Here is a 5625-nt window from a genome sequence, read left to right on the forward strand (position 1 = left end):
GTGGTAAACTTACTACAGAATAATCCAAACCAAATGATCTATAGTGCCAAAATACACAAGCCCTGAAATTAGTTTTCTAGGGTCTGGCACACATTTTCTCTGGAGAAGAGCATATCTCAAAGGTAAAGAAACAGAGATGATGCTAAATTGGATTTTCTCAGTTCTTGCTTTAAAATGTATTAATTTATTCCTCTTGCCTTGGGGAAGAATGAGGGAAGAAATTGAAAGAGGCTCCAGGGCGTTGACTATGCTGCCTCTGTCTGGTGAGCAAGGTTCAGGCAGAAGGTATGTGGAGAACAGGGGAATGCTGAAGGCCCTTCACAAGTTGTGGGTCTCCATAGGCTTGCTCTTCTTAGTCGTGCTTGAGAGTGAGCCTCTCAAAGAGATATTGGCCCAGCCCTGCCTGGGGACCAGCCATCCGACGGAGGTTGGTCAAGTGGTCGCCCATCATCTTGATAATTTTCACCTCCTCATCGAGGAAATGAGTCTCCAGAAAGTCACAGAGGTGGAGGTCTGTGTGGGTAGCACCCACAGTGTGCAGATCCAGAAGAGATTAGTTCAGGTTCTTCTCCACGGCCAGGGCGGCTTCCATGGCATCCCGTGTTCTTCACCACTCATCTTGGGAGGGCTTCTGCACATCCTGGAAGAGTGTGTGACCACCACGCTGGTTTTGCCGTTTCAAGAGATGCTCAGCACCCTCATGCTTCTCCTTTACCAACTCATGAAAGAAGTGTCCCACACCTTCCAAAGCCACATCATCGGGATCGAAATAGAAGCCCAAAGAGAGGTAGGTGTAAGAGGCCCACAGATGCAGATTAACCAGACGGTTGATGCCGGCCTCCGCTTCAGCCGAATAATTCTGATGGATCCGAGAGCTCATGGTTGGTTGAAGATTTGGAGCTAACCACACACACACACACACACACACACACATGTTGTTTAGCTGGTTCCAGTAACAGGGAATGCTCAAGAAGATGGTCCTGGAGACGAGATTGTGCCCAAATAAGTTGTTAGAGGTGGTCTGAGGCTGGAGGTGGGGGAGTCCCCGCATCTGTTCCATCCAAACACTGTTGAAGCAAGACACAGATCCACGGGACCGGAGCGTGAATTTAAGACCATAATAATTGGATAGTAATATGATTTTGTATAATAAAATTATTTAAAACTTTCTCAGAAACATAATGAACCTTTTCTTTTTGTGTCTATTACATATAACATACAAGAAAGATGTGGCTGATTTGTTTTCTTAACTATATAGCTCTGTAGGATAAGCACTCGATTGCTGACCATGAAGTCAGATGTTCAAACTTATCATTCACTCCCTAGAGACCCCATACAGGGTCGCTATGAGTTGGAAGTGATTGGACACCACTCAACAACAAATCGTTCTAGGCTCTACTTGAGTAAGTACAATGCCTTTTCTTAAAAGAAGTAAAATGCAAAACTGGTGTAGGATACAGTTATTGATTAAACAATTCAAATTAGGTTTGACTAAGTCACTACAATGATTCAAAAATGTTAATGCATCTTTACCATTAAATTTTAACAAATGAAAGGGGCAAAAAAGGAGGACAGATAGGTATAGCAGTTTAAATCCCACAAAAATTGAAGATCAGTGTGCTGATACTACAGATGAATTCCAAAAGAGCATAGTTAAATTCACTTCTGATTCTCTTATCACACTCTTCTTGGGTACTTTTATATTCTGAAACATGTCAGCTCTCCTTTTCCACTTTTCATTCCTTGGGACTGAAGAAGGATAATGCCCTGGAGCATTGACAAGTTTTTGTGTACTATCTGATGTCAGACAGGCTTCCATTCTCTATCATTCTGCTGGCTATAAAAATACATTAGTGATTTACCTAGAACGTTGGAATCGACTCAATGGCACTTAACAACAACAACAACAATTAAGCATCAAATTTTCAAGAAGATACCTTGACATTTTTCAGAGAATGAACAAACGAAACTCAGTAAGAGCTTTTGGGTATAATGTATCATCCTGGAAAAAGGCAAAGATACGAGTCTTTGGGCTTCAGTGAAGGAGACATAGACCAAACACAGTGACAAAGCAGAATTCTTTAGTTCTGAAAATGTTAAAATGTTTGAGTTGATTAATATGGAGGTAGATGACATGTAGCTAATGATGAGAAAGGCTTACAGATACGCCTTTGATAAATTTAAAGACTAATACAATTGGTTCTTCTTTGCATGCCTACTATATTTGTTACTATTGGAAACTTAATGTATTTTTGTTACAAAAGGATTAATCACAGCCCTTCTATCTAGGCCACACTATAAAACCTGCAGACCTTGAATACGTGAGTATCAAAAGAGGAATTGTCTTAAGTATAGAATCCATGACAGCCTTCTCAGTGTCCGTGAGAAGTGTCCTGGAAAGGGAGAGATGGTTTAGAAGTTATATAAAGATAAGCAGCTACCAGCTACCAGTCTGTCTGAAATATGCTAGAATGTTTCCAGAAAATGCAGATGATTCTGAAGGAAAAGATGCATTTAGCATCAAATCTATTGCGCTGTTTATTAAAAAGGCAATGAATAATCCAGCCCAGCAAGTAGATGAAGGGTGTTGTTCAGATACAGCTGCTATTTTTAATGGAATGGCACCTAATCAGATGCATGTGATGAAGTATGGGGTATACTCTCTTAGGTCATTTGGCATATTTTAAATGATGCATTGCTTTTCTTACCTCCCAATAATTTTGACAATGACTGAGAATTGAAATAAGAGCATATGTACACTATATAGGACATGTGTCATCATTTGTGACAACAACTACATATTCAACAAAGTTGTATATATTTTTTCTTCTCAATTAAAAAAAAAATTAGCAATCCTGCCATAATCATACATTACAATTTAGTAGTATATTTTTAATGGGGTAATATTTTTTTCCTTTAAAATACAAATGTGTTAGAAAGAAATGCTTTAAGAAAAGTAATTTTTCAAGTAAAGAGTATAGTTGTGAATATTGTATGTGGTAAATTCTAAATTCTGAACATTAAAAATCTAGCAGGACCCATACTTTTGCTGATTGTTGAAAAAAATGGTTTAATGTCTTTCCAGATTTCTAAGGTATGCAACTGAATCTTTAGTTGTAAATTTGAGATTAAAGTAAAACTTTAGTGGTGTTATTTCTTTAATGATGATTTGTGTTCTAAGCCTCCCCAAGTGCCAGTAGATTTTCTAAGGAAATATTCCTAACCAGTGTTAAAGTAAAGTTAAAATATATCCCTGAGAAAAAAAATGAAATTTAATTATAAATATTAAGTAATTTCCCTGGGAACTAGTTTAGTGGCATTCCTAAAAATACACAATTTTCGTCTGACTCCACAATTGCAAAAGGAGCCCTGGGAGCATAGTGGATTACAAACTGGGTTGCGTAACGCAAGCTCAGCAGTTCAAATCCACCAGTCATTACATAAGAGAAAGATGAAGTTTGCGCACATCAAGATTCCCAGTGTCAGAATCGCTGTACAGAATTCTCTATACAAAATCTCTATGTGTTGGAACCATCTTGATGGCACACAACCACCACCACCATAAAACATTCAAAAATGCCATAGGATAAGCACTGGACTGTTAACCACAAAGTTGTGAGTTCAAACCTACCAGATACTCCCTGGAAACCTTATACAAGGTCACTATGAGTCAGAATTGACTCATAGCACTTAACAATAGAAAAATTAAGCATTCAACATTCACCTTGCTTCCCTGACTTTATATACCAGCCCATTCATACAAAAACATATGCCATACATAAAAAGAAATAAGAATAACCTCACACTTATTTTATAGCCATAACAGACAAAAAGACCAATTCACAAGAGAGACGTAGTTACTAATAATACTTACCATTTATTGAGCGTGCTGTGAACCAGACAGACTCCATGTAGAGAAAATTGCATGCATTATTTTATTCTCACACTATATCTATCAAGAAGGCTTTATAATTGTTCTAATTTTGTTTGTTTTTACAGATAAAGATGTTGGCTTAGTACACAAGGTACCATATCCAATGTTTTCTGACTCCAAACTGTATCATTTTAAACCACTATATGATAATTGTTTCTGATTCAAGAATAAGTATACTAATAAAGGAATCCTGGTGTGGCCCTATAGAATAGACACTGGACCTCAAGATCAGTTTGAACTCACTAGCTACTCCTCAGAAACTCTATACAAGGTCTCTGTGAGTCAGAAACAACTCAATACTTAACTTAATGTTGTTGTTGTCAAGTGCCATCGAGTCAATTCTGACCCATAGCGACCCTGTATAGGGTTTCCAAGGAGCAGCTGGTGAGCTTGAACCAACGACCTTGCAGTTCAAACGGCTTTGCAGTCTGGCGCATTAACCCACAGCGCCACACCAGGATTCCAACCTAATAGTAATCAATTTCTGGGATTCATTAATCCCTACATATTTGTAAGAATACTACTTCAGGTGTTTTAGAAATCTTAATTGTCTCTATGTAAGTTTTAGTTGTTGTTGTAATTTGTGAAGTACTGTCTAGACAGTTCTGACTCATAGCAACCCTGTATAGGATTTTTGAGGAGGAGCTGGTGATTTTGCACCACCAACTTTGCTATTCAAACTGACCTGGCGGTCTAATACTTATCCTACAGCATCTTTCAAATATTTTCATGGATTAAAGAATTAAAGTCCCAGATTATGTACTTGGTCAACACAAAAATTTGAGAGGTCATTAATTATGAAATAGAATGAAAAAGGAGAAATAGATTTTTGAAGAAAGATGAGTTCAGTTTGGAAATATTGACTTTGAGGTATGTTGTATATGAATGTTGTTGTTTGGAAAGACTCTCCCTTCCCCTGAAAATAGATCACTACTCTATAGTTTCATAAGGTGATACATCTTCACCAGTAGCAAAAGTGTGAACACGTGTGTGAAATTTCACCAATCATCGTACAACATGTCTCTGGCTACAATACAAGAGGACAAGTAAAGTCTGAGAAGTTGTTGTTGAATGCTGTATAGTTGGTTGCAATTCAAAACCACCCTTTATAGGGTTTTCAAGGAGCAATTGGTAGGTTGGAATGACCAGCCTTGTGGCTAGCAGTATGGTGCTTTTCCTACAGCACCTCACCAAAATCTATGTGTGATTCTCCAGGTCTGACCTAGGCAATATAAAGGTTTTATGTGGCAGATTCTCCCAACTCAGCTAATGCATTACAGTCTCTGAGTTGCAGTCATGGACTCAACAACCCCTTCCACGGGACAAGCCATGCTCTCTGACATATCTGCATTCCTAGTTATGCCACACTTCTCCATAGAGAGCCCACTCTAAAGGGGGCTTATAGTAGAGGCCTTCCCTAGACACCTCTGCTTAAGCTTTCCTTTCAGGGAAGAGGGAGAAGCATGAAGCCATTTTGTTATTTTTGCTGTTGTTTACTTTGTGTTGTTCAGCAATTTTCTACCTTGCCCCTTGTCCTCCTATGATCCCTGGGTCCATAAAACCATGAGGAATTTTTGTTTGAGGTTCACTGAGTAATGAAATGATCCCCACATCTGTGTTGATCTCCCTGACATTCTCCCCACCCATCTCCATGTTCTTCCTGGGGAAATATGGCACAGGAGGAAAATAGG

The 5625-nt window shown here is 38.6% G+C and overlaps 1 pseudogene; it reads left to right on the top strand.

Annotated features, from left to right (window-relative positions):
* Positions 1-208: 208 nt before the first annotated feature.
* Positions 209-2734, top strand: LOC102840595 (annotated as a pseudogene).
* Positions 2735-5625: the final 2891 nt, after the last annotated feature.

Source organism: Chrysochloris asiatica, unplaced genomic scaffold (assembly GCF_000296735.1).
Source record: "Chrysochloris asiatica unplaced genomic scaffold, ChrAsi1.0 scaffold00063, whole genome shotgun sequence".
Taxonomy (NCBI): domain Eukaryota; kingdom Metazoa; phylum Chordata; class Mammalia; order Afrosoricida; family Chrysochloridae; genus Chrysochloris; species Chrysochloris asiatica.